We start from the raw sequence: 12,604 nt of genomic DNA, 5'->3' as shown, positions 1-12,604 counted from the left end.
TGAAAAATCATGAAGATAGAGCCGTCGCATGCCCAGTTTCAGTGTCATGGTCATAATGTCCTCGAAACAGGTTCCTCCAGGGCACATTCCGGTGGCCACGGGTTGGCCAGGGAGGTCACTGGTCATTTTCATGGTTACTAAAATAATTGATATGAAAATCATTAAGATAGAGCCGTCGCAAGCCTAGTTTTGGTGTCATGGTCAAAATGTCCTCGTAACAGGTTCCTCCAGGGCACATTCCGGTGGCCACGGGTTAGTCAGGGAGGTCACTGGTCATTTTCATGGTTACTAAAATAATTGATTTGGAAAATCATGAAGATAGAGCCGTCGCAAGCCTAGTTTTGGTGTCATGGTCAAAATGTCCTCGAAACAGGTTCCTCCAAGTCACATTCCGGTGGCCACGGGTTAGTCAGGGAGGTCACTGGTCATTTTTATGGTTACTAAGATGATGGATATGAAAAATCATGAAGATAGAGCCGTCGCATGCCCAGTTTCAGTGTCATGGTCAAAATGTCCTCGTAACAGGTTCCTCCAGGGCACATTCCGGAGGCCACGGGTTAGCCAGGGAAGTCACTGGTCATTTTCATGGTTACTAAAATAATTGATATGAAAATCATGAAGATAGAGCCGTCGCAAGCCTAGTTTTGGTGTCATGGTCAAAATGCCCTCGAAACAAGTTTCTCCAGGGCACATTCCGGTGGCCACGGGTTGGCCAGGGAGGTCACTGGTCATTTTCATGGTTACTAAAATAATTGATTTGGAAAATCATGAAGATAGAGCCGTCGCAAGCCTAGTTTTGGTGTCATGGTCAAAATGTCCTCATACAGGTTCCTCCAGGGCACATTCCGGTGGCCACGGGTTGGCCAGGGAGGTCACTGGTCATTTTCATGGTTACTAAAATAATTGATATGAAAATCATGAAGATACAGCCGTCGCAAGCCTAGTTATGGTGTCATGGTCAAAATGCCTTCGAAACAGGTTCCTCCAGGGCACATTCCGGTGGCCACGGGTTAGCCAGGGAGGTCACTGGTCAGTTTCATGGTTACTAAGATGAAGTTTCAGTGTCATGGTCATAATGTCCTCGAAACAGGTTCCTCCAGGGCACATTCCGGTGGCCACGGGTTGGCCAGGGAGGTCGTTGGTCATTTTCATGGTTACTAAAATAATTGATATGAAAATCATGAAGATAGAGCCGTCGCAAGCCTAGTTTTGGTGTCATGGTCAAAATGTCCTCGTAACAGGTTCCTCCAGGGCACATTCCGGTGGCCATGGGTTAGTCAGGGAGGTCACTGGTCATTTTCATGGTTGCTAAGATGATGTACATGAAAAATCATGAAGATAGAGCCGTCGCATGCCTAGTTTTGGTGCCATAACTGAAATGTCCACGAAACAGGTTCCCGCGAGGGCCATTCCGACACCCGGGACAGAACCAGATCGTGTTGACCGGTTCCACATGTCCACTATCAGACGCGCATTATCCAGCTGGACATTTTTGCCGAAGACACCAACATTGTATCTAGTAAAGCATATAAATCATAATGGATAACGTTTGCCGTGTACTGAGTACACGACGCGACCGCTCGTGTAACGGTCTGGTTCAAAAAAAAGTTACACCAGCGGTCGCGCCGGTGTACTGAGTACACATTTAAAATGTGAGGTTAGAATTACGTATTTTTCGAGTACTTTCCGTGCATTTTTTCATTTTTTTTCTGCCTTACTAACAAGAAGAAGAGTGGATCTTGGAATAGGACCAACACCCGGTTCAATTTGGTGCGAATTTCGATTATTTTTTTGCATTTTTCTGAGACGCGTGTACTCAGTACACGCAAGCGACTGATGGTGGGTTATCTTTGGTGGACGAATTTTTAGCCAATTTGAACAAAAAGTGGTTGCAAAACTTTAAATATTTCAAGAAATTCTCCCCAAATATCTACTGCAATTTTCATAAGGAACCTATGGATTTGTTAAGAGTTCGCCTTAAATTACACATTCAAGCCAGGAAGAAAAATTCGTCATGAATTTAATCATATTAAAGAAAATCGGACCAGATCATTGCAAAAAAAAAAATCCGCCTAAAATTCTTGCTAGTACCTTCAAAGAAATGTTTCAACAATTCTAGGTATCGATTTGAATAATTTATACGTATGGTAAGCGGAATCAAACACTAAAACTCTGAGAATGTGTCTTTATTCTGATAGAAACATTTGCAAATATTTAAAGAACTATGTAGGAAATGTTTAAAAGCAATACCAATAATTTTCAACAGAAAATTACACGAAATTTTAGCAAAAACTTTTTGACTATGTATTCCTGTTTGAAATTTTATAAAAAGTCAGATATCTGCTTCTTTCTAATTTGAAGCACAATATTTCACACAAATATATTGTGAGTAAAAGTACTTGTGATAAAAATAAAGTCATGATGTTTCTAGCACTACTTTTTTTTCGCTCCCCATTTGAAGTTAGATTTTGTGGGGGCCCCTAAAATGTGGGGGCCCGGGGCCATGGCCCCCCTGGCCCCCCCTTAAATCCGGCCCTGCAACGGACAAACAATTGAGGAAAATTTTTTCGCCGATGTGAAGAACTGAAACTTTCAAGATTTTTATACAAGAAGAAAATTGATGTTGCTCCAGAGAACCCCAACACGAAGCATGAACGGTAGCAGCTCAGAAGCACTTCCAGGCGCCGGAGGTCCGGCCGGAACAGCAGGAGCAGGAAGCCAACAAGCGGATTCCGTTGGAGGAGCACCGGTGGCGACGAATTCAAGAATCCTACCAGCGGGAGGAAGCCTATCGTTGCCATTGGCGGAGCGGTTACGTGGGCAGGAAAATTACAGCTCCTGTTCCTTCGCCATCAAGATGGTTATGATCCGGGAAGGAACTTGGGCAGCAATCAAGACACCAAATCCTTCGGAAGAGCTATCGGAGCGGGCGCTCGCAACAATTTGTCTGAGCATCGACCCGACAAACTACAGTCTCGTCCAGAACGCAGCTACAGCCAAGGAAGCATGGGGCAGTCTGCAGGCGGCTTTCCAGGACAGCGGATACATTCGGGAGTTTGGTCTACTTCGGCAGCTGACTGGAGTGAAGTTAGTAGATTGTGCTACGGTGGAGGACTACGTCAACCAGCTGATGTCCACAGGCACAAACTGGCGCAGATTGGCTTCGAGGTGAACGATCGGTGGATGTCCAGCATTCTTCTGATGGGCTTGCCGAAACAGTATAAGCCCATGATCATGGGCCTGGAAGTGTCCGGGATCCAGATGCGAGCCGATACGATACGGGCGAAGATTCTCCAGGTGGCCTGACGACTCTGTTGGAAGCGAGTCGGGTCGGGTATTCTATGGACAATCCAGGACGAAGCCGAAGTCATCCAAGCCGGACAAAAGCCATGTGAAATGCTTCCGATGAAACCAGCCGGGCCATTACGCATCCCAGTGCCAACGAGAAGGCAAGTCGGAGCCAAAGGGACAGCGTAGAGGCAGCCAGCAAGCACCGAAGAAATTCGACAGACACTCGGCCTTCATGGTACAGCACCGGCGCGCCAGTACAGATGAATGGATTTTCGACTCTGGCACGTCGTCCCACATGTGTCGGTTCAAATCGGATTTGAAAGAAGCAGAAGAGGTGAGTGATAGTGTCATAGTTGCAAACAACATGGAGACACCAGTCGTTGCTAAGGGCAACGTGGTAATCAAAGCCGACTTTGGTGATGCAACCGAACTGCTCGATGTTTCGGAAGTGCTGTGCATTCCGGAACTGGCGATGAATCTTTTATCCGTGCACAAGATCTGCAGTCGTGGTCATCGGGTGGTGTTTTCCAAGGACGTGTGTGAAGTTTTTGACCAGACCGGTCGGATTGTGGCTGTTGGTGATCAGCAAGGCGGACTATCGTCTCCGCCAAACCGGAAGAAATGTATCGTGCATCGCGACGCCCAAGGAGGACATCGGATTATGGGGCACTTGAATGCACACAGTTTGAAGCAACTTCGCAGTATGGTCTGTGGTGTGCAAAATGTCCTCATACAGGTTCCTCCAGGGCACATTCCGGTGGCCACGGGTTGGCCAGGGAGGTCACTGGTCATTTTCATGGTTACTAAAATAATTGATATGAAAATCATGAAGATACAGCCGTCGCAAGCCTAGTTATGGTGTCATGGTCAAAATGCCTTCGAAACAGGTTCCTCCAGGGCACATTCCGGTGGCCACGGGTTAGCCAGGGAGGTCACTGGTCAGTTTCATGGTTACTAAGATGAAGTTTCAGTGTCATGGTCATAATGTCCTCGAAACAGGTTCCTCCAGGGCACATTCCGGTGGCCACGGGTTGGCCAGGGAGGTCGTTGGTCATTTTCATGGTTACTAAAATAATTGATATGAAAATCATGAAGATAGAGCCGTCGCAAGCCTAGTTTTGGTGTCATGGTCAAAATGTCCTCGTAACAGGTTCCTCCAGGGCACATTCCGGTGGCCATGGGTTAGTCAGGGAGGTCACTGGTCATTTTCATGGTTGCTAAGATGATGTACATGAAAAATCATGAAGATAGAGCCGTCGCATGCCTAGTTTTGGTGCCATAACTGAAATGTCCACGAAACAGGTTCCCGCGAGGGCCATTCCGACACCCGGGACAGAACCAGATCGTGTTGACCGGTTCCACATGTCCACTATCAGACGCGCATTATCCAGCTGGACATTTTTGCCGAAGACACCAACATTGTATCTAGTAAAGCATATAAATCATAATGGATAACGTTTGCCGTGTACTGAGTACACGACGCGACCGCTCGTGTAACGGTCTGGTTCAAAAAAAAGTTACACCAGCGGTCGCGCCGGTGTACTGAGTACACATTTAAAATGTGAGGTTAGAATTACGTATTTTTCGAGTACTTTCCGTGCATTTTTTCATTTTTTTTCTGCCTTACTAACAAGAAGAAGAGTGGATCTTGGAATAGGACCAACACCCGGTTCAATTTGGTGCGAATTTCGATTATTTTTTTGCATTTTTCTGAGACGCGTGTACTCAGTACACGCAAGCGACTGATGGTGGGTTATCTTTGGTGGACGAATTTTTAGCCAATTTGAACAAAAAGTGGTTGCAAAACTTTAAATATTTCAAGAAATTCTCCCCAAATATCTACTGCAATTTTCATAAGGAACCTATGGATTTGTTAAGAGTTCGCCTTAAATTACACATTCAAGCCAGGAAGAAAAATTCGTCATGAATTTAATCATATTAAAGAAAATCGGACCAGATCATTGCAAAAAAAAAAATCCGCCTAAAATTCTTGCTAGTACCTTCAAAGAAATGTTTCAACAATTCTAGGTATCGATTTGAATAATTTATACGTATGGTAAGCGGAATCAAACACTAAAACTCTGAGAATGTGTCTTTATTCTGATAGAAACATTTGCAAATATTTAAAGAACTATGTAGGAAATGTTTAAAAGCAATACCAATAATTTTCAACAGAAAATTACACGAAATTTTAGCAAAAACTTTTTGACTATGTATTCCTGTTTGAAATTTTATAAAAAGTCAGATATCTGCTTCTTTCTAATTTGAAGCACAATATTTCACACAAATATATTGTGAGTAAAAGTACTTGTGATAAAAATAAAGTCATGATGTTTCTAGCACTACTTTTTTTTCGCTCCCCATTTGAAGTTAGATTTTGTGGGGGCCCCTAAAATGTGGGGGCCCGGGGCCATGGCCCCCCTGGCCCCCCCTTAAATCCGGCCCTGCAACGGACAAACAATTGAGGAAAATTTTTTCGCCGATGTGAAGAACTGAAACTTTCAAGATTTTTATACAAGAAGAAAATTGATGTTGCTCCAGAGAACCCCAACACGAAGCATGAACGGTAGCAGCTCAGAAGCACTTCCAGGCGCCGGAGGTCCGGCCGGAACAGCAGGAGCAGGAAGCCAACAAGCGGATTCCGTTGGAGGAGCACCGGTGGCGACGAATTCAAGAATCCTACCAGCGGGAGGAAGCCTATCGTTGCCATTGGCGGAGCGGTTACGTGGGCAGGAAAATTACAGCTCCTGTTCCTTCGCCATCAAGATGGTTATGATCCGGGAAGGAACTTGGGCAGCAATCAAGACACCAAATCCTTCGGAAGAGCTATCGGAGCGGGCGCTCGCAACAATTTGTCTGAGCATCGACCCGACAAACTACAGTCTCGTCCAGAACGCAGCTACAGCCAAGGAAGCATGGGGCAGTCTGCAGGCGGCTTTCCAGGACAGCGGATACATTCGGGAGTTTGGTCTACTTCGGCAGCTGACTGGAGTGAAGTTAGTAGATTGTGCTACGGTGGAGGACTACGTCAACCAGCTGATGTCCACAGGCACAAACTGGCGCAGATTGGCTTCGAGGTGAACGATCGGTGGATGTCCAGCATTCTTCTGATGGGCTTGCCGAAACAGTATAAGCCCATGATCATGGGCCTGGAAGTGTCCGGGATCCAGATGCGAGCCGATACGATACGGGCGAAGATTCTCCAGGTGGCCTGACGACTCTGTTGGAAGCGAGTCGGGTCGGGTATTCTATGGACAATCCAGGACGAAGCCGAAGTCATCCAAGCCGGACAAAAGCCATGTGAAATGCTTCCGATGAAACCAGCCGGGCCATTACGCATCCCAGTGCCAACGAGAAGGCAAGTCGGAGCCAAAGGGACAGCGTAGAGGCAGCCAGCAAGCACCGAAGAAATTCGACAGACACTCGGCCTTCATGGTACAGCACCGGCGCGCCAGTACAGATGAATGGATTTTCGACTCTGGCACGTCGTCCCACATGTGTCGGTTCAAATCGGATTTGAAAGAAGCAGAAGAGGTGAGTGATAGTGTCATAGTTGCAAACAACATGGAGACACCAGTCGTTGCTAAGGGCAACGTGGTAATCAAAGCCGACTTTGGTGATGCAACCGAACTGCTCGATGTTTCGGAAGTGCTGTGCATTCCGGAACTGGCGATGAATCTTTTATCCGTGCACAAGATCTGCAGTCGTGGTCATCGGGTGGTGTTTTCCAAGGACGTGTGTGAAGTTTTTGACCAGACCGGTCGGATTGTGGCTGTTGGTGATCAGCAAGGCGGACTATCGTCTCCGCCAAACCGGAAGAAATGTATCGTGCATCGCGACGCCCAAGGAGGACATCGGATTATGGGGCACTTGAATGCACACAGTTTGAAGCAACTTCGCAGTATGGTCTGTGGTGTGCAATTCGACGAATCCGATATGCCGACGTGCATTCCGTGCTTGGAAGGGAAGCATCAACGTCAACCGTTCAAATTCAAAGGGGCCAGAGCAGCAGAGGTGTTGGAACTCGTCCACAGTGATCTGTTGGTTCCATGGAAACGACTTCCATAGGAGGCAACAAGTACTTCCTTACCTTCGTCGACGATTGCAGCAGGAAGTGCTTCATCTACTTCATTCGATCGAAGACGGAAGTGCTGGAATGCTTCAAAGATTTTCAAGCGTATGCAGAGACCCAAACAGGTAGGCGAGTGAAGCGATTGAGAAGTGACAACGGGACGGAGTACGTGAATCATGACATGAGGCGATATTTGCGGCATTGTGGAATCCGACACGAAACCAGTGTGCTGCATAATCCGGAGCAAAATAGTCTGGCAGAACGGATGAACCGGACGTTAGTGGAACGTGCTCGTTGCCTTCTATTTGATGCAGGATTGGACAAATAGTTTTGGGCCGAAGCGATTGGAACAGCGTGCTGCCTCGTGAACCGTTCACAAACGAAAGGTCTTCAAGTGACTCCGGAAGAAAAGTTCAGCGGAAAGAAGCCGGACCTATCCAGTCTGCACGTTTTTGGTACGAGAGTGATGACGCAAATACCGAAGGTACGAAGGAAGAAATGTGATCCGAAATCGGAGCAAGGCATCTTTGTCGGATACGCAGCGGAATCGAAAAGTTATCGAATCTACAATCCGAAATCCAGGAAGGTGTATGTGAGTCGGGACGTTGTGTTCCTGAACGAAGGCAGCAGCGAAGAACGACTGGAAGCTCCCGAACCAGAGATGCTACAGTTTCGGATGGCACCAGTGGACACCGACCCGGAATCCGAGCAAGGCGGAGAAGCTACCGTAGCAGAACCATTACCAGCGAATAAAACTGACGGCGACGTGCTGTCGGACCCATCACAAATTGCGCTCCCTCCACAACCAGAGGACCCCCAATGTGTGGTAAGGCGCAGTGGCAGGGAGCGCCGTATCCCAGGCAAGTACAATGATTTTCAGTTGAGCTTCAGTACCGTCCCTCAAAGCATTTCCCCATCTCAGGTACTTCTGGATTAACCGCAGTCGTTTAGAGAAGCGATGCAAAGCGATGACAGGAGCCGATGGTATGAAGCAATGAAGGCGGAGATGGAATCCCACAGCGATAACGGGACGTGGGAGCTGTGTGACCTGTCGGCGGGGCGGAAGGCCCTAAAATCGAAATGGGTCTTCAAGCTGAAGACAAAAGCGGACGGCTCGATCGAGCGGTACAAAGCGCGATTTGTGACGAAGGGCTACTCGCAAATCAAAGGAGTCGACTATGGAGAAACCTACTCTCCAGTGGTCCGATACTCCACGGTCCGTTACCTGATGGCAGTAGCAGCGAGGTTAGGATTGAAGATCCATCAACTCGACGCAAATTCTTCTGAAATTCCATTGAATCCCCCTGTAGATATATCAAACCATTCCTGAATCAGCTATAGTCCTTCTAAAACATGAAACCAATCGAAGTCCCTCTAAAACCAGCTAAAGTCCCAAGTGTCGTAACGTCGGGCAAACGTTAATCCTCGTTTTCCGTATTGCAGACTGCGTAGCCGATTAAATCCTGCAGTCCTTCCAAAACTTCCTTGAAATTCTCTATAACTGACTGAAACCACTCTGAATTCTAATGAAAATTTAAGGGGAGTCCAAAACAAACCGCTAAAACCTTTGTGCAACGCCCTTGGCCACCTTTAAAGTCCCCATGCAGGGCCGGATTTAAGGGGGGGCCAGGGGGGCCATGGCCCCGGGCCCCCACATTTTAGGGGCCCCCACAAAATCTAACTTCAAATGGGGAGCGAAAAAAAAGTAGTGCTAGAAACATCATGACTTTATTTTTATCACAAGTACTTTTACTCACAATATATTTGTGTGAAATATTGTGCTTCAAATTAGAAAGAAGCAGATATCTGCCTTTTTATAAAATTTCAAACAGGAATACATAGTCAAAAAGTTTTTGCTAAAATTTCGTGTAATTTTCTGTTGAAAATTATTGGTATTGCTTTTAAACATTTCCTACATAGTTCTTTAAATATTTGCAAATGTTTCTATCAGAATAAAGACACATTCTCAGAGTTTTAGTGTTTGATTCCGCTTACCATACGTATAAATTATTCAAATCGATACCTAGAATTGTTGAAACATTTCTTTGAAGGTACTAGCAAGAATTTTAGGCGGATTTTTTTTTTTGCAAAGATCTGGTCCGATTTTCTTTAATATGATTAAATTCATGACGAATTTTTCTTCCTGGCTTGAATGTGTAATTTAAGGCGAACTCTTAACAAATCCATAGGTTCCTTATGAAAATTGCAGTAGATATTTGGGGAGAATTTCTTGAAATATTTAAAGTTTTGCAACCACTTTTTGTTCAAATTGGCTAAAAATTCGTCCACCAAAGATAATTACGAAATTTTACTTATAATTTTATTCAGAATAAAACAGAAATTCCACCAGGTGCTCATTATGGATTTCGGATGAAATTTCTTCAGCAACAACTTTTAGTAGAATTCCCGCTTAAAATACCACAATGGATTTTTTGCCTCTTGAAGTTTCACAAAGAGTTCTTAACAATTATTTTGCGCGTTCACCAGAAACTTCTCTCGAAGTCGCGTTAGAAAAGCCTATGCTTAAGTTCCACAAAAAAGAAACCTGATAATTGGTTAGCAACTCTATAGATTTCATCAATGATTCCACAATAAATTCTATTTAGAGCTTTTGCAATAACGGGCCCAAAGATAGCGCTATGAATTTTATTTGAAATTTATCGAAAATGTTTCATATAAAATCTCTTTATAAATTTCTTAAAGGACTTTCTCATGAATCGACTTGATGAATGGAATCTAATGCTATGAACACTCTCGGATAAAGCGTTATTTACTTGATAAAATTTGTTTTACTATCGTCTTCAGACTAAATTTTCATATCTGGATCTCTGTTATGCTTAGATTGCCTTTTTTCTAGTTACGCTAATTAAGCTAGATTAATTTCTCCAATAGCAACCCTAATTTTTGGAAGAATTTTTCAAATTTTCTGGATTTTTCTACAATGAAAAATAAATATGTTGGGGGCCCCCACAACACTGTGGCCCCGGGCCCCCACATTTGTAAATCCGGCACTGTCCCCATGAAACTTCGTAGTCCCCCTAATCCTCTAGCTAAAACCGCTCATGGTCTCCTCTTCAACACTCTTTGGCATTCACACCTGGAACTTTCTTGAGCCACGCTCTCCTTCCCCTATGAAAAATCATGTCTGGATTTCCCTCAATTTTCATTTCATTTTGAGAGGGGGGTCAAATACCACATACTAATATCCTGGAAACTAATGTTCAATAACCCTTTTTATCCACTTACTCCACTCAAACTCCATTGAAAGCCTCCTCTCCTTGACAATTTAACTAAAATTTGTTTGTATCATCCCAACCTATGATTTAAATGAGGTTTTGGGGACCATTTGTAAACCGCGGCCCATTTTACCCATCTTTGAGCACTCCTTCCTCCATTTGACTTTTATCCATAAAAAAAAAGTTTGAAAATTTGTAGAAGCGTAGATTTTAATCGGCAAGGCCACCCCATCATCCCCCTCCAAGTTCACCTGATTTATAGATGGCCCCTTGAGTACATTTGACAGATGGAATATTTCCTCAGCATTTAATCACGATTCGTGTTGGTTTGACGAAAAGTTTTTGATGGCGGGGCTACAAGCATGTGATTTTCGATTCATCGAGACCCCACCAAAATCCTGGCCATATAGCAAATTGTCGGAACGTCTTCAGCAGAAACTCAATGATTCCTTACGTACTTAGTACATTTTATTTCTCTCTGAATTTTTCATTTCAAACTATCATGTGAAATTTTAAATCGTTCCCAAGATTTTATAATTGTGCTACAATTATATGGAATACGCTTTGGTACCTGCTCAGGGTACCCATTATTTATGATGATCCTAATCATATTCCTAAAAGCCTAAGCGAATAGGCAACCCAACATATTTCCATTACATTCCTTATAGGCGCAGTGCGCTTAGCATGGAAACTCAACTAACGACCATAATCCGGGATCAATTTCGCAGAAAAAGACCCTGCCCGAACGTCTATCTCAAAAGCAATTTCCATGGAACGACCTTGGTTAAGTATTTTTATGGCTTCGGCTCGAACCCCTCTAATCCCACGGCATACTCAAAGAAAGTCCCCATCCTCCTGCACGATGATGACGACGACGACGACGACTGGCTCCTACACGGATGTAGCCAAACAACGTCGAACCAATCAGCCAACCCCAGAGTGGAAAAGCCAGATTATAAAATTGCACAAAAAATTTATATTGCCACTTTCGATTCAGTAGAATTCAGTGAACGCCACAAAGACCCGGTGATCTTGATCTGCCGACCGTAAAACCACACGTGCATGGCTGGCTGTATATTTTTTTTTATACCGCGCCATCGAAGAATTATTTCACTCCCGCCTTTCTTACCTAACTAACGGTTTCGACTTTCGCTTTCGAAGTCCATTGAAAAAAGGAACGACGGGGGGAAGGGGCTCTGTCGTAGCAAAATGCAACGCTACTGCTGCTGCTGCTGCTGCTGCAGCAGAAACCTCTTGCTGCGGTTGCGCTGCTTCTATTCTACAACTCATGGTACTAGGCATATAGTCCCATTGGCACCCTCAAGGGACCATGAGGTGCACAAACTCAACTAATGCTGAACGTTCGGCAAAAAAAAACGCATAGTTGGCATTGGGGTAAAATGCGCCTTATGAGACCACAAGCCGTAATGTTTAGGGATAAGGACGGAAGCCCTCTGACGAACGGACGTAAGGTAATTGAAAGGTGGAAGCAGCACTTCGATGATCACCTGAACAGCAAAGGCATATAGGCAAACAGCTGATAAGGATGGTAGCGGAACTCATCAAGATGGACCCGGAAAAGTTGGTCATCTGCCTGCACCAGATCATAGTCAGGATCTGGAAAACCGAAAAGCTACCAAAGAAGAAGAGTTTCGCAACTGCAAGGACAATAGGGTCTGAGACCATTTAGGCGGGGGAACTATTTTGGGCACTTGCTGCTCTAGCTCAGTCGAATTCCAACCGATTCACTTGATTTTTGGAACACGATCAGATACGTACAGTGTCTAGCCATGTTCAAAAATTCAAGACAATCGGTTTGAAATGGACTGAGTTATAGCAGCAAGTGCCCAAATGGCCCCAGAACCTACTACAATCAAAGCTAGAGGCGCTGTCTGGTCTATGGTCTACGTAACTTAAGAAGGATGGACCCTAATACTAATAGGGTAGGTACGATCTAAATATTACACCTATTCCCCCGCTACTGCGAGAGTTCCGTTTGGGATCG

At 44.9% G+C, this 12,604-nt stretch overlaps 2 pseudogenes; both read left to right on the top strand.

The window, feature by feature from the left end:
* The first annotated feature begins 3,483 nt into the window (after nt 1-3,483).
* Nucleotides 3,484-3,965, top strand: LOC134290215 (uncharacterized; annotated as a pseudogene).
* Nucleotides 3,966-6,632: 2,667 nt separating this feature from the next.
* Nucleotides 6,633-7,165, top strand: LOC134290214 (uncharacterized; annotated as a pseudogene).
* The last annotated feature ends 5,439 nt before the right edge of the window (nt 7,166-12,604 follow it).

This window comes from Aedes albopictus, chromosome 3, assembly GCF_035046485.1.
Source record: "Aedes albopictus strain Foshan chromosome 3, AalbF5, whole genome shotgun sequence".
Lineage (NCBI taxonomy): Eukaryota > Metazoa > Arthropoda > Insecta > Diptera > Culicidae > Aedes > Aedes albopictus.
This window is presented reverse-complemented; position numbering and strand designations above follow the sequence as displayed.